The sequence below is a fragment of the Chrysemys picta genome, chromosome 4, assembly GCF_011386835.1.
Source record: "Chrysemys picta bellii isolate R12L10 chromosome 4, ASM1138683v2, whole genome shotgun sequence".
NCBI classification, from domain to species: Eukaryota; Metazoa; Chordata; order Testudines; family Emydidae; genus Chrysemys; species Chrysemys picta.
In genome coordinates, this window is record NC_088794.1 from 132,982,009 (window position 1) to 133,008,653 (window position 26,645).

General features: G+C 42.5%; 2 long non-coding RNA genes across 4 annotated transcripts in view; one reads left to right on the forward strand and one right to left on the reverse strand.

Annotated features, from left to right (window-relative positions):
* The window catches only part of LOC103306092 (uncharacterized), a 95,599-nt gene that overhangs the window by 9,514 nt on the left and 59,440 nt on the right, over positions 1-26,645 (forward strand). Inside the window, exons 2-3 of one of the 3 annotated variants that reach the window (XR_010600752.1) lie at positions 15,132-15,236; positions 19,186-19,372. This is a non-coding gene — a long non-coding RNA (uncharacterized LOC103306092). The remainder of the gene's footprint in view (positions 1-15,131; positions 15,237-19,185; positions 19,373-26,645) is intronic. The other 2 variants (XR_010600754.1, XR_010600753.1) reach the window with 2 other exon arrangements.
* Positions 15,827-26,645, reverse strand: part of LOC135983198 (uncharacterized) — a 28,622-nt gene continuing 17,803 nt past the window's right edge. The window contains exons 2-4 of the long non-coding RNA XR_010600751.1: positions 26,091-26,260; positions 19,991-25,022; positions 15,827-18,645 (exon numbers count right to left, since the gene is read on the reverse strand). This is a non-coding gene — a long non-coding RNA (uncharacterized LOC135983198). The remainder of the gene's footprint in view (positions 18,646-19,990; positions 25,023-26,090; positions 26,261-26,645) is intronic.

Genomic DNA, 26,645 nt, shown 5'->3' on the forward strand with positions numbered 1-26,645 from the left:
TCTTAAGTTGACCATAGAGCTCAGCCTTTGGCAGATAATCTTGAGGCATGCGCTTCATGTGTCCTAGCCAGCGAAGCCAGCAAGTGTCCAGCGTAGTCTACATAGACCAGTTCTCTCAAGGATTTTGTTACTGGTGATCCGTTGGTCCCAAGTAGGGTGACCAGATAGAAACTGTGAAAAAATGGGACAGGGGGTGGGGGATAATAGGTGCCTATATAAGAAAAAGTCCCAAAAACCGGGACTGTCCATATAAAAACAGGACATCTGGTACCCTAGTCCTAAGTAACACCAAGGATTTTTCTAAGACAGCGGAGGTGGAAACTGTTCAATCTCCACTCCTGCTTGGAGTACATAGCCCAACTTTCACAAATGTAAAGGAGGGTACGGACACAAGCCTGATAAACAGACATCTTTGTGTTCAGAGTGAGCAACTTGTTATTCCAAAACACATGAGGTAAATTTCCCAAAGGTAACAGAAGCTTTGCCAATTCTAGCATCAAGTTCCCTATCAAGGGTGAGTGAGTTGTAAGTCATTATCACGTAGCTTTTATGGATGCCAGTCTTATAAAATACCAACAGTTGAGTGGAGTGAGGCACTACCAGCAATGGGGCTGCAGTGTGATCAGGACAGAATAGAGAATTTGAACACAGAGTGGAATGTCATACAACAAATAAAAAAGAAGTTGAAGTCAAATCTTTATTCAATCATCATTAGTGGCTTGACCCAATCATTGTGCTATGTTTCCTGGGATGAAAGAAGTAGGAATTCATCTCATGCTACTCCCAGTCACAACAACTACAGCTGAGCATTCTTTTTCATCATTGAATAGAATTTTGTGTTCTGAAAGAAGTCGCCTTCTGCCTGATCATGTGAATGAACTAATGAGCATACCAACTGAAGGACTGGAAGTACCGAACACACAAGAAGCCACCAAAGATGAACACACTGCACTCAAGGAGTTTATTAACAGAGTTGTGCAAAATTACAACAAGAAACCAAGAAGGATGTAGTGCTTTCATAGAAGGCTTGAGTAGCTAACTTTAATTTGTGATGATTTTAAAACATGAGTTAAATCTAATAAAATGGTTGTGAAACATTTTTCAGTTTTTATTATGGTGCCATACAGCCCACCCTCACCCTCACGATCTCACCCCTTGATCCTCACCTCCCTGTAAATTTGAACACCCCCCTAATTTCAATTCCTGGGGAAAATACTGGAGTCCTCCTTTCTCCCTCATTCTACCCCTTATCCCCATTTGGTGGCAGGGACAATTAAGGGGCTCTAAATCCTGTGACCCTCTAATTGTCTTGTTTTAGCACCATGTTACCTGCTACCTTAAAAATCCCCCTGTAGTTTCAGCTGAACACAGTATTTTTTACCTCCTCATCTACATTGTTCCCATGCACTGTTAAACATGACTAAATTTTATTCTGCGTTTCAGTGGTGGGTCAAGTGAGTCTTGTAGAGAGATTGTGTAAGCCTGTTTGTAAAGCTCTTTGGGATCCTTCTGAGAGTAAGGTGTTATGTAAATTCCTATAATTACTGATGTTTTCCTAGGTTTAAATGATCCCTTGCTAGACATATTTCCCCTGCCCTTTTTAAACATTTAACATAGTATCAAGCCAGTAATCATCCCATTGTTTCTCTGGACCTGTAGGTCACTGGAAAAGAGGGGCTAAAGAACCCTGGGGAGGTTGAAACCATGATGTGAAGTCAATTTGTGTAGAAAAAATTAGGATCGAGACTGATATAATTCTGTGGCACGTCAATTCTGCCTGCCGTTTACCAAAGCAGAACAGTCTGCTTGTGACGGGCATGTCCTTCACTTCACTGGGTGATGTGGTGTATGCCAGAAAATAGACCAGTCAGCCTGACTTCGGTACCTCAGAAGCTACTAGAGCAACGTATAAAACATTCAATTTGCAAATACCTGGAGGATGATCACTAGCAGCCAGCATGGATTTTTTAAGAACAAATCACGTCAAACCTGCTTCATTTCCTTCTTTGACATGGTAACTGGTTTGGTGGTCAGGGGGAATGTGGTGGACATAATATACCTGGACTTTAGCAAGGCTTTTGACACAGTGCCATAGGCTTAGTTTGACTGCTATATTTGGGGGAGTGGGGGAAGCACGGGTGTGCATGCTGAAGCCAGTTCTCTTGGTTCACTCCCCCTGCCTGCAGTGGTTCCTGGGCTGCCAGTGCTGGGTCGGACAGGTCAGCTTAATGAGGGGAGCCTCAGCTGCCGCTGTGATGACCTGAGCATTGGCTGCTGCAGCAATGTGGCTGCTTTCTCTGCACTGCTGTGGCCACCTCCCTGCTGGGGCTGTTGCTGCCACCGCCGAGGAGACACCACATACAGGGCTCCTGGTTCCCCATCCCACACACACACACTTCCATATCCCATTCTCTTCTCCCTGCCCTCTCCCATCACCCTTCCCCACTGTGTCTTCCTCCCTTCTCCCAGCCCCACCTCCATCCCCCTTGCTCTTCCCATGGGCACTCACTGGAAACAGATGGACACTATGACCCAGGAGGCAGCTGCAGAGGTAGCAACCTGGAGCAGCTGATCCGTCCCACTCCCTGCCTCGACCCGGCTGCCAGGAACAGGGGCCCAGGAAGCATGTAGGGGGTGGGGCGCAGCATGGAAAGGACAGAGGCCCCGCTCTTCCTTCCCCTCCCTTCCCCAGAAGGCCAATGAGCAGAGCAAGCCTTGCAGAGCAATTCAGCACTCGTAAAAATTGGGGCGTGGGGGAGTGGCATGTGACCCCGCATGCCACCTCCCATACCTCACCTCTGTTTGGGGCAGGGGGCAATGCCCTCCCTGCACTCCTCAAATTACGCCCATGCACAGTCCCTTAGTCATGTTGCTAAGTAAGATGGAGAAATGTGGGCTTGGCCGAACTACCATTAAGTGGAGACATAATTGGTTAAACCGCAAACAATGAGTAACTCTTAATGGAATGATGTCAGAGTGGAAGGAGGTCTTGAGTGGGGTTCCACAGGGGTCTGTTTTGGGTCCAGTGTTTTTTAACATCTTTATTAATGACCTGGATGTAGGAATACAGAGGATACTGATCAAATTTGCAGATGACACAAAGTTGGGGGAGTTGCAAACACTTCGGAGGATAGAGCTAAAATTCAAAGGGATCTTGATAAATTGGAGAACTGGGCTAGAGACAACAAAACTAAATTCAAGACAAATGTAAAGTGCTCCACTTAGGGAAGAAAAACCAAATGCACAAATATCGAATGGGGATAACTAGCTTGGCAGCAGCACTGCTGAGAAGGCTCTGGGAATTCTGGTGGATCACCACCCCATCAAGCAATACAATGCTGTTAAAAAAAAAAAAAAAAAAAAAGCAAATGCAATTTTAGATTGCATTGAGAGAGGCACACAGGAGGTGATAGTACCGCTCTACTAGGCCTCAGCTGGAGTACTGTGTCCAATTTTCTATACATCCACCAATGTATAGAAAGGATGTAGACAAACTGGAAAGGATCCAGAAGTGAGTGACAAAGATGATCAAAGGGATGGAATGCAGGCCATATGAGCAAAGGCTGAAGGAACTGGGTATGTTTAGTTTGGAAGAAAGGAGATGGGGGTGGGGGGGATGTGATAGCCGTCTTAAAATATTTGAAAGGCCGCCATAAAGATGATGGAGAAAAGCTGTTCTCTCTGGCCACAGAGGGCAGGACAAGAGGTAATGGGTTCAAACTACAGCATAGCAGATGGAGATTAGATCTCAGGTAAAACTTCCTAACTGTAAGAACAGTAGGACAATGGAACAGACTGCCTCAGGAGGGTGTGGCAGCTCCTTCACTGGAGATTTTCAAAAAAGAGGCTAAATAGCCATCTGTCTTGGATGGTTTAGACAACACATCCTGCATCTTGGCAGAGACTCAGAAGATGACCCTTGTGGTCCCTTCTACCCCTATGGTTTTATGGTTCTATGAAAATGTGTCAACCCACTCTCCATCTCCTCAGCATTAATACTGTGGTAAATAAAAGCTAGTCACAGTAAATGAATATGAAAGTTTGACAGGCTCTGCCTAATCCAGTCACACAGTCACAATTACACAAAAATTCAATGACATTTCTTACGCTAAGAGTCTGGGGTTGTCTCTTTGGAGCGGAGGTAAGCCCACTTCCACATCAGTGACTGGTTAGCTGCAGCCATAGTTAAATTGCAGTCTGACTTTAGAATAAGAGCCATTTGTAGCCCCGGGTGTAGCTCTCAGAAAATAACACCAAAAGGCCATGGTAAGTACCCAAACCAGGGTGAATTGCATCGGGCAAGATTGTCACTTTACAAATTGCCTTGATCAGTGGGCTGATGCATAGCTGCATTGTCCCAGGAGCAGAGTAGGGAGGAAATTCTGATTCTAAGAGTCACAATTAGCTCCCCTTGTTCAAGGGGGAAAGTAAATACACTACAGGTCTATACCACCAGTAGCAGATTATTCTTCCGGATCAGCATAGGTGGTGGGGAGGCAAGTAAAAGCTCCACTCATTCTGCCTATCTACACCCCTGATGGAGGCTGATCTCACCCCCTGCTCTGATATGCAGTCCTCCATACAGGAGAATTGCATATCAGAGCAATGCTATGATATGCAATCCACACAAGAGAGTTTTACCCAATTAGTCTGACTAGAGGGAGAAATCTGTGACACACGTCACATATGTGGCACATGAGCACAGTTGCATCACATTTCCAGACAAATGGATCTCCCACCCGGTGTGAGCATAGTATCTGATTGTATAGATGGTGTGTGTTCTCTGTCCCTTGTTATTCATTCATATGATTAGTCTGGTTCTGATTATTTTTTTCAGGCACCCTTACTCCCTTGCATGGGTGCATCGGCCAAACCACAGTCTTGCCCTTAAACTATGCAGCAGAGAGAAAAGAATAATCAGAAACAGACTTATCACATGAATAAATACCAAGGTACAGAGATCAGATACTGAACTCACGCTGGGTGGGAAATCCATCTGTCTTAAAATGTGATGCAACTATGCTCGTGTGCCAGATGTGTGATGGGGGTCACAGATTCTCTTCACAGCTCAACTCACTGGGTAAAACCAGGCTTGCTCAGGGGAACCAAAGCTTGTTGAAAAACATCATTTCTAAATATGAAATGATAGCCTGGTCTGTGTTCGCATGGAGACCTTAGGCTGCATGTGACTCGAAAAGAGCAACTGAGCTCCTGTCATTACTGGTTGCTTTCCTCGGATTTACAATCAGAATTGGCAGTGGTCTGGAAACAGAGATATGCAGCACGGTTGCTATGGATTAGATGTGTGTCTCTGTGCACAGACTCTTTTCTTCTCCTGAAGGAGAATGGAAGAACATCAGACACTGGTTTGCTGGGTGAAGTGACAATATAAAGTACAAATAAGCAAGAACACAGTGACAAGTTAACCTAGAGAAAGAGAGGCACGTAGTTGAATAATGATCTATACTTCTCAGTACCATTAAAGTACATGCACATGTCTATCATGGAAGCTCCTCACTCACCTCCCAAGGGTAGCACCCCTGCCTGGGAAAGAGGAGTCGCAAGTCACTAATCAAAGACATAAGTAGTGCAGTAACTTGGGGTTAAGCAGAAAGGGAGGAGGTGCACGGTGCCAGACCCCGTTCCTTCCAAGACACAAGAATTTTCTGAAATGACTGAGGTTCAGTCCCCACAATGTGCTGATACTCGATCCAGCCACTTTGGCAGTACATATAACTGCCAGTCCTTCACTAAACATCATATTTTATACAACCTCATGGCTTCCACATCCCTCTGGGCCTGCAGCCCTACATCCAGTAATCTCAGTGGCTTTTTATGAGTTTGTCCGTGTGGTAGAGTAAACAATGGGCATATCCTCCAAAAAGAATCCACTTGTTTCTAATTGTGAGGGACAGATCTTTACTTCTCTTGGGCCCAATGATGAACAGATGCAAAAGGAGGAAATTAACTCAAACTGGAAGTGAAAAGTTAAGGTATTGCATCTGAACCAGAGCATTCCTTCTCTGAAACTGGTGGGTGGTTCCCAATTTTTCATGACTCTTCCTGCATCTGCCAGGTGCACATACTAGGAATTCTGAATCTACAACTGACCACCCCACCCCCAACTTTCCAGGCTTTGCATTATGATAGGATTAAGTATGTGTTAAATCTGGGGAAAAAACCAAGATATGACAGATGTGAGCTTGAAAGGAAGACAGAGGATTCCTTACTTCCCATAAGATGACTGATTTGGAAGAGCCAAGGAGCTTGCACTCAGCTTCCCAGGTATTGCAACAAAAGTTTGCAGATCTACATGAATACTTGGCCTATATTCATCAGTCATTAGCAGAACTTGTGCAGTTGTACAAACAGCAGATTCCTACACCTACAGGCCCTCATTCATTTCCAGTGTGGGTTTTAGTTTTACTGGCTGCTAGCCTATCTGATAAGAGAAGAGCAAAATCATCCTCTAGTCTTTGTATCTCAGCTGCCTGGTCTCTGATTCTCATAATAGAAATGTAAAAAGAAATAGGTTGATCTCACACATTTTTAGCCACATATTTACCCTAAACTAAGTGGATTATAATATTTGCTTACTGTATCCATTGCCATGCTGGCATATACTTAGAACTAACTCCTTGGAACACTACTGAACATTTTGAAATAACTTTGTTTATAATGAAGTGTTTGCCAATGATTGCACATTATACACATGTATTGTCCAAGATGTGCAGGTATTTGAGGGTACATCTGCACTGCAAATAAAAGGCCTGCGGCAGTGAGTCTGAGGGCCCAGTTCAAAAGATTTGGGCTTGTGGGGCTCACTCTATAAGGCTAAAAATAACAGTGTGGATGTTCCCGCTTGGACTGGAGCTCCGGCTCTGAGACCCACCCCCCTCACCGGGTTGAAGAGCCTGAGCTCCAGCCTGAGGAGAACTGTTTACAGTGCTACTGTTAGCCCCATAGCCCGAGTCGCTGGAGCTGGTGGGGAAGCAGGGGCGGCTCTATGTATTTTGCCGCCCCAAGCACGGCAGTCAGGCGGCATGCCTGCGGGAGGTCCACCATTCCCACGCCTTCATCATACCCGCTGCCGAATTGCCACCAAAACCGCGGGACCAGCGGACCTCCCGCAGGCAGGGCTGGCTCCAGGCACAAGCTTGCCAAGCAGGTGCTTGGGGCAGCCACTCCAGAGAGGGGCGGCACGTCCAGCTATTCGGTGGCAATTTGGCGGACGGTCCCTCACTCCCACTTGGAGCGAAGGACCTCCCGCCGAATTGCCGCCGCAAATCGCGATCGCGGCTTTTTTTTTTTTTTTTTGCCCCTTGGGGCGGCGAAAACCCTGGAGCCGGCCCTGCCCGCAGGCATGCCGCCGAAGGCAGCCTGACTGCCGCCCTCATGGCAACCGGCAGGATACCCCCCGCAGCTTGCCGCCCCAGGCACGCGCTTGGTGCGCTGGTGCCTGGAGCCGCCTCTGTGGGGAAGGGGTTGCAGTGTGGACGTACCCTTTGTTCACCTGCATTTTGGAACACTACATCATCGTTCTGGGGAAACACAAATGTATCTCCAAGGATGGTGCGGGTGTGGTGCCCATTTACCTTGGTCTTTCACAGGGATATATGGAGTTCTTCCAAATGCTGTCAGCAGGGCCAACAAGAGGTGCGGGAAGCCGGTACAAATTACCGGGGCCCTGTTTAGCCAATCCGCCCTTGCTAGGGAGGCCCGAAAAAATTCTGGGCCTGGCTTCCCCATCTTCCCCCCCACTTCGTCATCCCTGTTTAGCCAGTCTGCCTTTGCTGGAGGGCCCGAAAAGAAAATTTTCACCAGGGCCCGAACCCACTCTCGCGGCCCTGGCTGTCAGGCACTGCACCGAGGCTAGAGTTAGTGCCGACATCTTCAGTGGAACGCTTGCTGTCAGAAAATGCAGTTTCATCTCAATCAAAACTTTTCATGGGAATGTGTGGATTTTAACAATTTTCAAGGGAACAAAATCAAAATGATTCACTGCAACTTTCTCGTTCAATTTTGATTGAACTATTTCATTCTGACTTTTATATACTATTTTATTATATTTGTATGCTGCATTAAATATTAAATACATATTATATTACAACATTTCATCATTATCAAAACAAAACAATTGGGCATTATCAAAACAGAACATTTTGATCATTCTTAAGCTTAATTTTTCAAAATTTGTATTTTGTGGGAAATTTAGAAACTTCAGCATTTTGTTCTGATTTGGAATGAAAACTTTTCAAAAAGGTCAGAATTTCCCATAGAACAGAATTCCATTTGCCATTAGTCTCAGATTGAGACCATTGCTCAGGGCTTGCTTCTGTACAAAGGGATGAAAAGGAAGGACTCAATCATACCATTGTAAGCTCTCCGAGTGCATTCTCACCTGGGGCCAACTTATTGGCCTCTATTGTGGTCGTTTTTGTTCTGTGCTGGAGGTGTAAAAATGTATGCGATCCTTTGTAGCTGCTCTGCCAAACAAAATACGGGAGTGAGCTCTGAATGAAGGAGCTGAGCGTAGCATGGGATGGCGAGTTATTCACCAAGCTAGAGTACTGAGACAGCATATCTAGAATGGAAAGACCAGGGTCATGAAGATGGAAAGGGTGAAGCAGAATGATACAAAACCGGACAAAAGGGACAAATGAGGATGTAGCAAGAGAATTTGGCCCCTATGTGCTGATGTTCATCTTCAGGGGGAAACTAACTTTTCAGCACCTCAGAGGTTTGATTAATCAAGGCTTAGAAAACTGAAGTTCCACTGTAATCTCCATTCAGTTGCCCTTTCCTTCTCATTTACCCGTATCCTGTACAGTTGCTTTACTAGCTTCTGCAGGGATAGCTCAGTGGTTTGACATTGGCCTATTAAACCCAGGGTTGTGAGTTCAATCCTTGAGGGGGCCATTTAGGGAACTGGGATATAAATCTGTCTGGGGATTGGTCCTGCTTTGAGCAGGGGGTTGGACTAGTGACCTCTTGAGGTCCCTTCCAACCCGGATAGTCTATGATACTTGCCAGCCACACCCACAGAAGGGCCACTGAAAAATTACCAACTAAAATGCTGCCAAAGTTAACAGTTAGTAATAAAAAGTAACTTAATGAAAGAAAAAAATGCAGTAGCGGATGCTCTTTTAGACAGTGTGAAATACTAAATAAATAATAAATAATAATAATAATAGTTAAAATGGTGTGACATCATAATTCAGGCCATTATTATATTGTAAGAAACATTGCCTTGAATAATAATATAGCTTCAAAATACACTCAAGACTTTGAGTCAGATCAGACTCCAGTCATTTCTTTATCAGCTTTATATGATCACCCTTATCAGTACTGTACAATAAACCCATCAGATCTCTGTTTTAATTCTTAAAATAAGGTGTTCTTGACTCTTTCCATAACAGATTGATTCCTCTTGCTATCAAACCAATTTTATTTATCCTTTTAGGCTAGGATTTTCAAAAGAACCTAAGGAATTGAGTGCTCAACTCCCACTGACTCTTAATTGGATTTGGGCACTTACCTCCTTTCGACTCCTTTGAAAAATCCTTCCTGATAAAGTCAATTGCTTTTTAGCCCTGATCTACCCAAACAACAAAAAGGTAGCTAGAACAGGTGTGCCCATTATGATAAAAAGCATTTTATCATCCTTTCTGTATTTCCCAGCCTTATTATTTAAAAACTTTTATTAATTTCCTTTGCATCACAAAAATGAACATGAGAAATTCAGTCACAAAATAATATTTTTACAAATAGTTATAATTGCAAATAAGAGCTTAGAATGGAATGGTTCCTCCAACCTTAAATTATGGAGTTGCGATTACCGCTCGGTAGAATCACAGAACTTAGAGATAGAAAAGAATTCTTACACCCTCCAATCTAACAATACGGTATTGTTCCCTAAGGTATGTTTTATGGTGTTTTGTCCTGTCTGAAAAGTCCCAGCAATAAGAGTTCCCCTTGAAAGACTATCCTACAGTCTAATGCTTCTCAGTTTCAGAAATACACCACAACATGGCTTAGTCCTACAGCCCCACCACTCCAGTGCAATAAATGACTGCAGGATCAAGTCTTTATTTAATTCTGGTCCATGCTTAGGGGCAGAGCCACAGCTAATGTAAATCAGGGTAGCTCCTGACTTCAGTGAAACTAATTTACACCATTCATATACTTGTCAACTTTTACCCTGCTCCCCCAAGTCAAATTGGGCTCATTTGGGCTCCAATCTAGCAATGCACTTAAGCACATGCTTAATTTTGAGCACATCAGTAGCGCCACTGAAGCCACCTGGTAGAGACAGCTAATGCGGTTACAAAGGGAGTGGTGGGAGTCAATAGGACTATTCATGTGCTTAAAGTTAACCATGGATGTAAGTACTTTGCTGGATCAGAGCCTTAATCTTTCTTTCTAAGACAGTTTTTCCAATCCCATGGATCATTTTTGTTGCAATTGTCCAAACTCTCTCCAATTTGTCAATAACTTTCTGGTAATATTGAGCCCACAATTGAATGCAACATTACCAGAATCTTACCGGTGGAGTATTTTCTCCCTGCTCTGAGAGATGATGTCTTTACCTATACAGCCTATTTCACATTGCAAACTCATATCTAATTTGCTGTCCACTACTGTCCCTATTTCCCCCTTCTAATAAGTTTATACATTTCAGATTATTTTTCTTCAGATGCTGGCATTGTTTCATGCTAAACCACATTATATTTTGTACCCATGTTTCTAATATGCTTAGGTCACTTTGTGTTATTTCTCTGATGACTGTTGCTTGCATCTCCTCTTGGCTTAGTATCATCAGAAAATTTTACTCTTGTGCTGTTTACGTCCTCTTAATCAAGACATTAAATAGAACCAGACCTAACGACAGTCCTTGCCATACCCACAAGCCATCTCCACCAACTTCGATACATTGCAATTTATCATTACCCTTCTCTTCAGCCAGTTTCAGCCCACATGACGGCGTTCCTATCCAAAACAATTTAAGTTCATTTTTCAAGACTTCATGAGTCAGTATCAAATACTTTAGTCAAATCCAGATATATTACATCTACAACATTCTCTTTATCCACTACGGGCCTGCTCTTATATATACTCTATTGGCTGACCTATTTGTCTATCTGTTCACATACCATGCTCATTACATTGGTATCCGAACACTTTCATATTGACATCAGTGGGAGTTCCCTTCATGGAAGTATCTATAGGATTGAACCCTAATTCTATTTTTTTTAAATCTGGTTTATTTGGCAAGATTCATACCATTCTAAACCTAAGTTGCTTATTGTTCATGGTCCTCTTATTCTCTATTCCTCCCTTGACATGGGTGAAACTCCATCAAGACACAAGATGAGAAGGATTTAGCCCTAGAGGTTTACAACCGTTTCATAGATTCATAGAGTTTAAGGCCATAAGGGACCACTAAATCATTTAGTCTGTTAAATTGCACCCAGTTACCCCTGGATTGAGTCCAATAACTTGCATTTGGCTAAAGCATATCTTCCAGAAAGACCTCCAGTCTTGATTTGAAGACATTGAGAGAGAGAATCCACCACTTCCTTGGGTAGCTTGTTCCAATAGTTAATAATCCTCACTATTAAAAATGTGTGCCTCATTTCTAATTTGAATTTTTCTGGCTTCAGCTTCCAGCCACTGGCTTGTGTTATGCCTCTCTGCTAAGTTAAAGAGCCCTTTGGTACCCAGTATTTTTTCCCCTTTAAAGGTACTTGTATACTGTAATCAGGTCACCTCTCAATCTTCTTTTTGATAAGCTACACAGACCAAGCACTTTAAGTGTCTTGCTCTGCAGCATTTCCACCAGCCCTTGCACCATTTTGCCATATACCAGAGGTAAAATCATTTCCCTACTCCTCTGTTGCTACATCCAAGGGTCACCTTTGTCCTTTTCGCCTCATCATTGCACTGGGAGCTCACGTTCCATGTAACATGAGGTAACACCATTCAATGACTGGAAGTTGAAACTAAACAGATTCAGACTGGAAATAAGGCATACATTTTTAAGAGTGCGTAATTAACCAGTGGAATAATTTACCAAGAGTCGTGGTGGATTCTCCATCAATGACCATTTTAAAATCAAGATTGGATGTTTTTCCTAGTAGGAATTATTTTGGGGAAGTTCTATAGCCTGTGCTATACAGGAGGTCAGACTAGATGGTCCCTTCTGGCCTTGGAATCTATGTTCATTCACTTGCCCACTATGACCCCTAAATCCTTTTCAGAACACGCTGTGGCCTGTGTTCCTTGTTCCTAGATGTATGACCTTGCATTTGGCTGTACTAAAATGCACTTTGTTTGAACGGGCCCAACTTACCAAGCGATCCAGATCATTCTTTATGACTGCCCTGTCCTCCTAATTATTAATCCCTCCACCAATCTTTGTCTCATCCTCCAATTTTATCAGCAGTGATTTTCTATTTATTTCCAGACCATTGATGAAAATGTTGCATACTGCCAGGCTTAGTACCAGTCCTTGCGGAACTTCACTAGAAACACCCACATTCAATGAGGAGTCTCCATTGACAATAACTCTTTGAGATCTGTCAGTTAGCCAATTCAGAATAACATTGTGCTGATTTTGAAATATGGGTGCCTATACCAAATAGGCTTATTTGCAACAAGGGCTCTGTGGGCAGTCAACTGCAGGATCAGGGCCCTGGAAGCTTAACTTTTGCTCTTCTTTCTTTGTGCAAGCCTATCTTTGCAGCCAGTTTTTTTAAATATATAATTTTTTCCCCCCATCCACCAAGAGTGAAATGTGCTTTCAGTCTGGGGGACTTGTCCTTCAGACTAAGGAGAACACCAGAGAGAGAGAGAGAGAGAGAGAACGAACAAGACTTCCAGCACTGCTCCTAGTAGGCAGGCACAGGGCAATACTCAAACTTTTACATAGCCACATACGCCCTCACCACTAGTTTCAGACCACTCCTACTTTATAAATGGACTTTTCTTTTCCCTGACACTCCTTCTCCCCCCTCCCCCATATATTTGTAGAAGCTCTTATCACCTGTCAATTCTTTTGCTCCCCTTGGCTTTTCCCTGCAACCTTAAATGACTAAAGATTCTTGTTTGCTTGCCTCCTCTCCCTCCCCAGTGTATTTAACCTCAGGACAGGAAGCAGAGCATATCTAGCATGGAATACATGTCCAACAGTGGCAGCAATGGGTTTCTAACCAGCCTGTTTCCCTACCTGCCTCCTCCTTTCTCTTGGTCAAACAAGCAACTTTACTTTCGACTCATTTCTAGCTTGTCCCTGTTGTTCCTCACATACTTGTTTTTGCCACCAGCGCATGTGGCTGACAGAAAATGCAACTCCTCAATTAGACTCCGAGGAGCATGCTGGGAATGACAGGGCAGTTTGAAGATTTCTGAGCTAAACTGGGTTATTGTAACTGACAAGACTTCCAGTAAACAAGTCTGGAAATATCAGAATCCCCTGCTCCCCGTCGAGAAGGCCAAATTAGAAAGAGCTAAGATTTCTAATTTCTATTGTGACTCATGCCCATGCTGAGCACATGGTTGATGAGGTCAGCGACAAGGGTTGCTGTGTTTGGGCTATAGAAAAAAAATGGACTCCGCTACATGATAAAACAGCCAGAGCAGATTTAAAAGGAGGAAGAGTGCAGAAACCACAAAGGCCCATCAATCACAGCAGGAAAGCAGAGGAGATTGGATCATTCTTCTTGGAAGATTAATCAGAGACAAGTCACAAGGGACATTTTGCACTTCCATTCACCTACCCTTTCTATTCCTTAAACATATGCTCTCTTCCCCCCCGGAATGTTAAACAAAATCACTTATTCTGCTCAGTTTAAGTGAAAGTTTAATCCCACAGGGTTAGAATCATTTCTCATCTCAGAGTTTACAGTCCCAGTTTGAAAATAAAGGGTTTGATCCTAGAAAACCCTATTGACCTGAGAAGTCCTTACTCATATTAGCATTCCTATTGACACAGCAACCCCAGTTCAGGATGACCCTAGTCAGGACAGTTAAGCACATACTTAGCTTTTAAGCACATGCTTAATTCTCATCAAAGCCAATGTAACCTAGCCATGTGCTTAAGTCAACAAAGGTTTGCAGGATGGGACTAAAACTATCACGTAGGATTGCTGACTCTATTACCACAGGTGGCCAATGTTTTTTATTTATTAAACAAAGTGACATCATTTATGACACCAGCTGAATATAGAGCCCACTGAGAGAGAAATGACAAAATCTCCATCCTACTTTGGCCACTGGGGAAAAGAGCTGTAATGTTTAATATGTAACACAATGTTCAATTTTAAATGCTGATTGTTAAGTACCAAAGCAGGATAGAGACATACTTTACAGTCTATTGCATTGGACTTCTTTTCAGCAGGATGGTCTCTGCCAACAGCAGGTTCAGAACTGCCAGTTCTAATTAAAAACTTTATTTTAAAGATACATTTCACCGTTTATTCATGAGAGTAAGTGCTTCTCACTCTCAGAACTTTTAAATTGCTGGATTGAGCAGAGGGTACAGTTTCCTTTTTAGTGATTCCCAAGTAATGGCTGTAGCTAATTGTTCTAGCAAGTCAGGATTGATGTTCTGTGCCTGTTCAAGTCACTTTGCTTTTATCGATTATTCATTTAGTGTAGACTTTCTAAGCTCTCTCCATTTCTTTGCCAATGGTTTAAATGGGAGGTTACTAACCATTTTCTTTTCCTTTGTAATGTTATAGTAGATGAGTTTAACATGGACAAGGATTATAATAGCTTCAGCAATTTCGATTAGAAAGCCCTTCTGCAGCCTCAGTTATACCGAATATGCAGCTCAGACGATTTCCATTGGAAATTCTGGTAACGTAGTATTGTGAAATCTGTATTTTGTAAGCTTATTCCATGGTGCAAACAACCGGGAAAACATTCTGATGACCTTTGCATCTCATTCTGATGGCCAACTCTCTGCCTTAAAGGGGAGGAGAGGGTGAAATCTTTATTTGCCTGTTAGAGTCAGTATGAACATTTCTTATAAATACCAGAACTAACAGTAAACAGCTTGTAAAAATACCAGCTATGGAAATATTTCGCTCATAAATCACCAGTTTTTGCTTTGGGTTACACCCATGCAGGTTCAGGGTCTGCAGTCAAGTTGCATGAAGATAAGTGAGATTCAGAGATTCCAAGGCCACAACCGACCACTGTGTTCTTCTAGTCTGGCCTCCTGCATGGCACAGGTCAGAGAACGTCCCCGTAATAATTTGTATTTGAATTAGAGCATCTTTTAGAAAAACATCCAATATTGATTTTAAAATGGTCAGTGAGTAGAACAGAATATAGTCTGAATCTCTCTCCCATTGGATGATTGTTGTGATTTCTCAAAAAGCTGTTATATAGTGTATGTATCTACCCAATAAGTATGTGATTATATTAAACAACAAACTAATGTCAGCCCATTTTTAAAAGTTATCCTGTATCCTTTCAGAAGATTTTTAAAACCTGACCAAATTTAGTATCAAGTGATGCAATGCTGGATCATATCTCCATTTTAGCACTTATATTTTCTGGGGTTAAAGGCAATAAATAGTTTTCTTTCTCCTCTCCAGTATATAACTCAATAACCACCATGTGATACTTACAAAGAATGAAGCCTTACAATAAATTTAACATTGACAGACCCATACTAGTTAATTGTGATTTAAATCGCTCTATGACTCTGTACTTGGACATTGATATTAGGACATCTCAATTATTTTACTAAACAAATGCCTGTATTTATATAACAGATTTATATTTACCCAAAGATTTCAATGTACAATACACAGTAGGGATTTGCAAAGATTTTTATTAGCATAGACCACATCTTAACAGAGAAACTCTGCCATGGAGCCCTCCCTTCCTCTTTGTGATGGTCAGGCCACCTCCTGCTTTTGATGATTGAAGAACAGTCCTATTCTATATAGGTTTTTATACCACACATCACCTGAGTATCTGAGAACCTTCCAGCAGTGCATTAAGCAATGTGACTACACATCTGTCATGTGTTTGTTCTCTCATCCTCATCCCAGAGGGCGCAGCATGTGAAGCAAAGCATCTTGTTTTGGTACATTTTTTACTTTGTGTTGTTAAATATACCTGTTGCTATGTGTGTCGAATAGAGAAGGCAAGGTCAAAGAAATGCGACTTGCACTTGAAGCAGAAAGTAGTGAGGTCTGTGATAGTCCTTGATTGCTCAGGGCTTTCATTACAACATTATATTGGATCACTCCGGAAAAGGTTCTGTCTCTTGCACAGATGCGCTTTACCCTTATTGCCGAGAGTTCCATTTTGCCAGAGGAGTGAAGCAGAGGGGCCACACTTTTCCTCCCCGAGCTTTAGACAATCTTTTAGATATCCTGGGCCCAAAATAGAGTATTTTGAATAGAAGGACTGAGACCTTAAACCTGATTTGAAGTTCTATGGGAAGTCAGTGTAGAGAGCAGAGGACAGATGTGATGTGCTCACAATAGCCTGTGTTGCGAAGAAGACATACTGAAACATTTTGTACTAGCTGGAGTTTCCCAAGCACTGAAGGCTTCATGCATTGCTGTAATCCAGCCAAGAGATAACGAAGGCATGAATAACTGAGGCCAGGTCTTCGTTGGCCAGGATGGGACAGAGTCTCCTAGCCAACCAGAAACAGTAGAAAGTATTACTCGTGGCCATTGCAATGTAAGAGCTCAGAAGCAGGTTGTTACAGTCAGGTCATAGGCAGTCAGACCTAGTGCTCAGAGCCGGGATCCACAGTCATGGGATGAGAATCAAGATCCAGATAGGTCAGGATACTAGGAGTTCAGTAACAGGAAATAAACTTGATAGAAGAATCATGAATTGGTAATCAGAGCCAGGCTAGGTTGGGATACCAGCGGGTCAGAGGCAGATGACAAACGAGATCAGAACCACAAGACAAACACCAGGAGTCAAGCCAGGTCAGAAGCCAGGAAATCAAGCCAGCGAAGGGGAGCAGAGTGAATCCCAGTTGCATGGACAACTTCCTGTTCCTGTGCTGGGGGTTTATATAGGAACTGTGGATCAATCAGGATCCCCAACAGTCTGCCAGTCAGGTTCAAGGACTGGAGTCCTCCATTATGGTTCAGGGCTTCTGCCCTAGTAACTATTAGCAGGTCACTGGGTGGCAGTGTTGAGCTTACTAGTACTTAAGAGTCCTGTGTTCCAGGGATCAAGACCCGTGGTCCACGACACAAGTACAGCAATTGCTTATGTATTAAATAAATTGCATTATAAGAAGCTAAAATAGTAACTGTTGGAATAATAGAGTCAATATTATGTGACCAGCCAGTTCTCCATGGGCCACCAGCAATTGTTCCACAGACCAGAGGTGGTCCACAGACAACAGATTGAAAGCCACTGATATATAGAGATGACATGCTTCATAGACAGCATAAATGGCTAAAAAAGTTCTACTCCTCACCCATATCTTTTTCCAGTGAAGAGATGGATCAGGATCTTATTGTTGGATAAAGGCATAGCTAGAGTTTGGTCTAAGAGAAGGTCTACACAGAAGCTGGGAGTGTTCCCAGCACAGATAGACAGACACGCTAGCTCTGTTTGGACTAGCACACTAAAAATAGCAGTGTGGCTGCAGTGGCATGAGCAGCCGCTTGGGCTAGCCACCCGAGTACACAGCCAGGGGGTTGGGTGGGATTCAATATGAGTGGCTAGATTGTGCTGCTGCCCTTGCCTCTGCAGTCACATTGCTATTGTTAGCATGCTAACTCAAGCAGAGCTAGCATGTGTCAATCCAACCAACCCTGGGGCACGGGGCAGAGTCTGGCCCAGTATCTTGAGGATTTTAAAATTATGATCATGTGTGATTGGCAATGCAATAGATATGCAGAATTGGTGAAATTCAGCCCTGTGCAGAGAACAAACACAAAGCCTTGGTAAAATTTCATGAGAACAGTAATAGGCAGGAAAATCTCTTAGATAAAACAATGCATAAATATTTTCCATATGTATATTCTGCATGTATTTAACAAGAAATGCTGGTGTCAGACCAACCTCAGTTGTTTCAACCACTGATTAGAATACATTATGCAAGAATGAATGAAGTGGTTTATCATTTACTACATATAAGCAAAGATATACATTTCTGGATACAACTAGAGTACATCAGTAGATGTTCCAGTACACTACACTTCCAGCATTTAATTGTCTGTAAAGCCACATTAGAATAGATGTAATGAGGGCCTGTTAATTCATTGTAGATTGTTGCACTTTAAGACCCAGTCTACACTGGGAAATAGGAAAAATCCACAACTGAGTGACGCAGTTAAATGTACCTAACCCCAGGTGTAGACAGTGCTGGGTCAACAGGAGACTTCTCCCATCGACCTAGCTACTTCCTCTTTGGGAGGTGGATTACCTACACCGACAGGAGAATTCCTCCCATCAGCATAGGTAACATCTCCACTGAAGTGCTACAGCTGCACCGCTGCTTTAAGTGTAGACAAGCCCTAGCTCTTGCCTTCCTCACTCTCCTTTGAGGGAAAGCTAAAATGCTTGGCAGTTGGTTGGGCCTGCTCCTACTGAAGTCATTGGCAAGATTTCCATCGATTTCAATGGAGCGGAAGAGATTCCTTGTCACTGAAAAAAAAAGAAAATCACATTCAATTCATTTTACCATCTCTAACAGAGTGGAAAGCAGATCATGGGTATGATGCTTCCAATAATAAAGGAACTATAAATAAAGGAAATGGGATGTAGCTGATGGTTTTAGTGTAAGTTGAGCTGAAGTAATAATGACTTATAAAGCACGATTCTTGTCTGATGCACAGCCAGCATATGATGCTTCACAGGAATAATGTAACATCATACTTCTGTAAAAGGTTAACAGGCTGATTCTCGTCTTACTTACATGGTTGTAAATCAGGAGATAACATTTGTACAGTTCCATTCGCTTCAGTGGAGTTAAAGTCTTGAAAAGAGAATCAGGCCTAAGGATTTATTTTAGCTTGGCCATGAAAATAAAACGTTATCTAGTCTCTGAACCTCATATACTCAAGTGGTTCGAATCCTTCTGGGACAACAGTCCCAACAAGTAGTGATGAGAAGCTGCACCTTCAACACTAGACCCCTGGTTTATGTAGTTCCACAAGGATCATTTCTCTTTCTGGTCCTTTTCAGCATCTACATACAATGACTGAGTGAACAGGTCAGACAACATGGACTCAAGAACCAGCAATATGCTCTACCCAACCTTCACCACATACGACCACATCATTACTACCATGACGGCCCAGTGCTTGGATGAGATCAGTTCCTGGCTGAAGCTGAATCTGAGCAAGACAGAGGTGATGTTGGTCAGAGTAAGGTATTTTGAAGCGCTTGCAACCACCGTGCACAACTGGTCAATTCAGTCTATAGTCTAGGAGCACTCTTGGATTCCTTCCTGCTATTGAACTCTCACATAGCAGCATCTGAAAGGAATGCTTTCTACCATCTCCGCTTGGCTAGGAAACTCCATCCCATCCTGGTGGACAAAGATCTGGCCTCAGCACAGGCACCAACTTTCTGATTTCCTTGGGGGTGCTCCACCCCTACCCCATCTCAGGCCCCACACCCCCAGTCCACCCCTTCCCCCCCTCCCATCTCTTCCCATCCCTGCTGTGCCTCCACCCCACTTCTTCCTGTCCCATTCTGTCTCCATCCCCAAGCCCGCTTCACCCTCACTCTGCCTCTTCCTGTCCCCGCTCCTCCCCCCCTCCATTGCCTCCTGCCTGCCACTGAACAGCTGATCAGCAGCGGGCGTGAGGCACTGGGGGAGAGGGGGAGGAGCTGATCGGTGGGGCCCACCAGTGGGTGCTCAGCATCCACTACTTTTTTTCCTGTGGGTGCTCCAGCCCCAGAGCACCCACAGAGTCCACGCCTATGGGTCTCAGTTATTCATGCCTTTATCACCTGTAATCCAAACAAGAACAATGTGATATACCTGGGCATGAAGCCTTCAGTGCTGAGGAAACTCCAATCAGTACAGAACGCTGCAGCACTGTCCTCTCTCGCTCTCTCTCGACTGGCTTCCCATAGAATATCAAATCAAGTTCAAGGTCTCAGTCCTTCTCTTCAAAATGCTGGATGGCTTGGCTCCAGGACATCTAAAAGATCATCTAACACAGTGATTCTCAGCCTTTCCAGACTACTGTACCCCTTTCAGGAGTCAGGTTTGTCTTTCATATCCCCAAATTTCACCTCACTTAAAAACTACTTGCTTACAAAATCACACATAAAAGTAAGTGTCACAGCACTATTGCTGAAAAATTGCTTACTTTCTCATTTTATCTGTATGAATTATGAAATTCGCTAGTGCTTTTGATGTAACCTGTTGTAAAACTAGGCAAATGTCCAGTGATGAGTTGATGTGTCCCCTGTATACTCCCAGGGGTACACATACCCCTGGTTGAGAACCACTGATCTAAAGCTCTGGGATGAAGATCACAGTCAACAACTCTAATCCTCGGACACAATGGAACTCTCAACAATAAGTGTAAAGCTCATGTGTGGGAGACAGAACTGTCTTCCGGCATGGTCTGAGACTGTGGAATTAGCTCCTGGGGGAGTTTATGACGATCACAAACTTCACCACTGTCTGCTCCAAGTGCCAGGCACATTTCTTTGACCTTGCCTTTTCTAAGATAAGTGCCTGTTGCTATGTGTGTGGGTTTTTTTTTAAATAATATAAGACAACCATTACCAAAACAAGACACTCTGCTGCACCCACTTCTCCCTCTGGGAAGCAGAGGATAAGAGAACAACCAACATGTGACAGATGTGTAGTCACATGGCTAATACACTACTGGAAGATGCTTGGATACAATGGTGATGAGCGGGATATAAAAACCTACATAATAGAGAATAAAATTGAACCTCTCTTATTCTGACGCAGGAGCAGAGTCTGCTACCCATGCTCATGTATAGAGCTGACCTTGTGGTAAAACTTCAGTGTCTTGTCTTCACTGTGTTTTTACCTCAGGATAACTCACACGTTACTTACCCCGAAGTTTAAAAAAAAAAAAGTTGTTTTAATCAATGAAGACAAGCTCATTAATGGCTCTGCTCTTTCGTTAACTTGGTTATGTTTCCAACTGAGACACTCTCATTTGAGCTGGTAATGTGTTGTGACGTATCTTCCCTATTATAAAGCCAGATTCTGCTGTCCTTACTTTCATTGAATGTTGCTGTGCTTCATCAGTAGCCCCATTGAAATCATACATCTTACAATGTGGCAATTACACTGAGAGTTGCAGTGGAGAATATAGCAAATTCAGAGAAAGAGCACTCCCCTAATGGAGAGTCATAGGAAATTGCTATAACAATCACTGGAACCTGATTATTTGGGCCAGATTCTGCAAGCCTTACTCACGCAGAGTAATATCCTGTCCCACTAGTAGTCCCATTTATTTAGCCCTTTGATACTACTCAGAGTGTTTTCTTTTAGAGTTAGGTACTCTCACACTGTATCTTGTTCTGCTGCAATAACCAGGAAATTTCAAAGCTCAGTGCTGTTCTCTCTCAATCACTACAGAAGTGTCTGCATTGTTTCTCTCTTTTTAGATATGGGAAATATGGACATTCACACACTTGTGAGCACTCATTATGCACTAAGAGCTGAAATTAGGAGATGAATGGCTTCTGCAAAAATATGAATAATAATAGTTTAAGTTAATGGAAGTTTTTATCTTACGAATGAAGTGTTCATCAGTATTAAACCTTTAGTCACATTTTAATAAGTATTATAATTATATGCAAAACAACATCTTTTGTAGACTATAGCTAGAGCAGCACTGAAAAGCTTAACCAAAATAAAGCATTATTCTTAAAAAAGTGTAGAACCAGACTACTAACTCCTAGTGTAGAAATTATAAATTCCATTTTATTTAATCTATGGTAATTTTTCTTTAATAAATTCCATCAGCTAGAATGACAGGTTTCAGAGTGGTAGCCGTGTTAGTACTCCTCGTTCTATCAGCTAGAGAGAGAGTGCATAAAGACAGATGGCTATTGACAATTAATATTGCAGACTTTGCAAGATCATGGATGCTAAAAAAATTTACATAATCATTTAGAACAGTAATAAATAATATAAAAACTTTTTTCCCCCCATGTACATGGCACCTTAAGTCTGAGGACCTCTAAACACTAAACAAATATGAATTAGTTCTGAGGACATCACTGTGATGCATGTATTTTACAGAGTTAAGCTTTCTGTGCCCCAGTTTACCCAATATACAAAATGTCACAACCCAAACCAGTAGCAAAACCAGACAGGACTGAACCTCAAGAATTCTGGGCTTCCAGCTCTGTGCTCAAACTATTACCAGATCACATCTCTTACCAAGAGGAAACAATTTTCTGTTTTCTAGGACTTAATGTAGACCAACTGACCTGTATCCAAGAGTAGGATTCAGAAGCGCTTAGTCCCCATGTACTGACATTTGACTAACTGCATTATGTCATGGTAGTTTAGTTGATAAATATTGACTTCTAAATAAAACAAGTCCAATTATCTACATACTCTACTTAAATGAATAAAAAAGTAATTTTCCAAGTTTCTTGATTAAAGTTTAAGAATTTTGTATACAACTTTTATTGTAATGAGAAATTAAGTGCCCTTCTACGGTTATATCAGTAAGCTCTGAAAGGCTAACTAATGTCATTTTGCATTTAATATAACTTTCTTGCAGCCAATCTCAGAAACCTGTTGTGGGAAGGTAGGGAGGGGGCGTATTTTGTTTTTAACAGTTGCATAAATTGGCTAATTTCAATATTTCTTTTAACATAGCAGCTAGTCTGCCCTAGTTAGTTCCTGGACATTATTGTCAAATTTATGCATTTACAGACATCAGCTTACTGAAAAAGAATGCTAATGGTCTCAGAACATTTCAGGGCTTTTTGTGTTTTTATTTAGTACTGAAAGGGCCTACAATTTTTATTTTAGAAACCATCTGGGTTTTTTTGGTTTTTTGTTTTTAAATCACACAGGGGTCATCAATGCAGCTGGCGCTGTGTTTGTGCCAGAACTTGGACTAAACTTAAAGTAGGCAGTACCAGGAATATAAGCAGAGGCCAGGTGTTGGGGGAATCATTCTTGCTAACTTCACCTGAGAAAGAGAGGTTTGAATCTACATCGTAGTCAGCAAGAGGATTGGCAGTGAATGTAGGGCTTGATTTTCAGAGTTGTTGTGTAGCCACAGCTCTCATGAACTTCAAATGGAGTTGTGGGTAAATAGTATCTCTGAAAATCAGGCCACCTGGTTTGTTCTTTCAATAGTCCTACTATGGACTGTTTCAGGGCGTCCTCTTGTCAGCAGTCGGCCAAGGCTTACCTTGCTGACTTGGAACAGCCAAGACTGGCATGAGACTTGATCATAGGTAGTGGAACAGACTTTTTCAGTGTACCCATTACCAACTTCTGTGGGACTAGGCCCAGTTCTGAAAAAGTGGGTGGAATGCATGGTTCTCCCTGTTCAAGCATGTATCTCTTCAGGTGCAATAGACTGCCATAAATCTGCCCGATTTGGGCAAAGTTTGGGAAGAGTTTCTGACAGTGGCCATTGGGCAGGGCTGTGGTTGCAAAAAGACAATCCAAATTGTAAAAGGTTTGGAAGTGTGTTTTAAACAGAACTTTAATAAAGCATAAACTAAAATACCAAAAGTAATTCATGTGAAGAAAAGCTACATTACCATTCTATTAGGGCTTTGACTTCCACTGACAAAAGACAGACAATTCTAAAGTATAGCTGCCACTGTGTCCTTAACTCACTGCATATGTTCCCATGGCTGCTGTTTTCCTTTAGAGGTCATCTTTGTTCACTTTTTTTCATTTTTGGCTGACCATCAGGAAGGGTCAGTGAGATGGAAGGGGGCTTTGTTGTTATGGGCTTTGGTTTGTGGGGGGGGGGGGAGAGAGTGGGTTTGGTACTGTTTATTTTTGTGCATCCGTGTAAAAGAACAAGAGCTCAAAATGGGATTTTTTTCTGTCTGATTGCTACAAATATCTCTTGATTTCACAGACTTGATTTCGCTTTCATTAGTACCAGCTGTTTATCTTGTCCACTAGAGCTCATTCTCTGAGGTACTGATATTTTATGTACACTAACATTCATAGAGTTTTCCAAGTTTAACAATAGATGATACAAATACATCGACTGGGCCAAATTCATCCCTGGAGTAACTCCCTTGAAGCAAATAGGATGAATATGGCCTATCATGATTAAATTCCTTGGTTTCTCTATTGACTAAGCCATCCTTCTTTTTGTGCAGCTTTCTCTTTCCACAGTTTTTCCTGGCTGGATACCAAAGATGGATTTAAACTGTATCTTAGCGATTTGCACTGGATTTTACTGCAAACATTAGTCACTAGCCATCAAAGTAACTACTGCATCAAATGTTTGTCTTTCAATAAGGCACCTTTCCAAAATGCACGTGCCATTTGATCTAAATGGAAACAGCATGTGTCAGAGATTTGCTTCTTCAGATGCGGTCATTAATACCAGGGGAGTTCACCATGTAACGCTCAGGAATAGTACAAGTACCTAATCCACTTTCTAAAGAAAGAAAAAAAAAAGTCACATGGCCAAATGTTCCCCTCCCCAAAAGGAGATACATATATAAGAGGGCAAAAGCTGCATGTTCCAGGATGTGAGCAGTGTCTGCACATCTGGTCATGCAAACCGTCTGGTATTCCCCCCCCCCCCCCCCCAGTGACCGTCTCCACCCCAGAACATGCCCTTATCTGCAAAGAAATGGATTTTCTCTCAGTGCCCCTGCCTGCAGTCCTCCTGGCCAGAAGTAATTCACAAACACTAATATGCTTGGATACACTGAGTTCCTTTTGATAGCACCTGCCTGTAACAGCATGTTGAATCTCATTGTCCTTTCCTGTGAGCATGTGTAGCTCATTCTCCTTATGCCCCTTACAACACTTGTGCTTCAGGCCCTCTCTTATTGGGGACGCTTGTCAGAACCTGACAAAAAAGAATGACAAATAATTTCAGAGGTGGGATGACTGTCATGGGGCTGCTTGCTACACATATCAGACATAGCACAAAATGACACCTATTCCTCTCTAATCAGCTGCAGAGGATATTTGTGATGGATTGAGAGCTTACGTCAAAAGTTAAATTCCCATTTACTCAGTAAGCCAGGAAATGATGCAATGCAACACTGCAGTATATATGAATGTAATACACTCACTGTCACAGCAAGCTGTTTTGGCAATACCTATTAATGGCCCACTTATAGGCAAGTTATAGCCAAAATTAAATTTCCTGCAATGAACAGTAGCTATAAGCACCTTTCCCAGGTAGCAATATATAATTCACTCCTGGCTTCAGAATACCCCACCCACTTTCTCAGAGACCCATTCCATTTTCTGGCATTGTCATGGTATAGCACCGTATCCTGCACATCTCAGGGATAGTCCTTTTTTGGGGGGGGGAGGGGAAGGGGTCAAGCTTAGAATTGCATCACTTGCTCCACTTCCGAGACCCATGCTTATGCTCAACTAGAGATAGAATTTGGCCCCTGGGATTAGCACCTAAAAAAAAAAAAAATCAATAGAAGCAAATACCTTGCTAAATGTGTCCCCACAGCCTAGCCATCAGCTCCTGAATCTTAATATCAGCCTATTTCATATACTATATTGAATATTGGGGGAAATGACTACCCAGCCAAGAACACCTATATGTAGTTCTCTCTCCTTTTCCTTAAATATCCTTATACCCCAAGGGACTTATGAAGGTGAATCCAGTCTGACACAGAAAATGAGAGGGAGATGCAGGATAAGGGAAATGCACACAACAGACATTTACAATCCCACAGGGGAGCTATGACGAGACAGAAAGAAGTGTCATTTCATGCACCATAGGCATCAGTTTGAAATCATAATCTGTTCTATGTCTCAGCTTCTTGGCAAACGTTGAAAAAGCACAAGGTTTGGAAGAATAGAGTCACAAGACTATTTCCAGGTAGCAAACTGCTTGAAAAAGGAAGCCATTGTGTATAGGCTACTAAATAAGTAAAAGGAGCCTAACCTGGGATCCAGTTGTGTTGTACCTTCTATCATACTCAAGTCCAGTGAGTTATTTCAATGGGAGTACAGGGGATCTTGCTAACATAAGGCAATTTGCATCAACTGATCCCCCTGCTTATCTTGATGTCATGTTGCTTCCAATTTAGATGATACATTATGTTGCCATTAATCCTGCATTACAAAAAAAAAAAAAAAAAAAAAAAGAAAGAAAACTTTCTCCCATGCTCTGGATTCTATTAACGGACTGAATTTCCCACTAGACCATACCTCTTTCCCATGTGGCTGGAAGCTGTGAAACAGAGCCACATCATACTCTGAGTACGCAAGTCTCTGCTGCCAACCCTTTAATCCCAAATGGTGTCAAAGGGCCCACTTCCAGCAGTTATGCATACATTTTTAAGACACCCCAGCAAGGTCATCTACTCAGGATATTCCCTCTGAACAATGGATGATTGGCAGATAACAATGTTTAACTTCTGTCTTTACTTTCGTACATGTTTATGGCTCAATTGCACAGCTGCTCATTTGTCAACTACACAGTCTTGTAGCATAGATG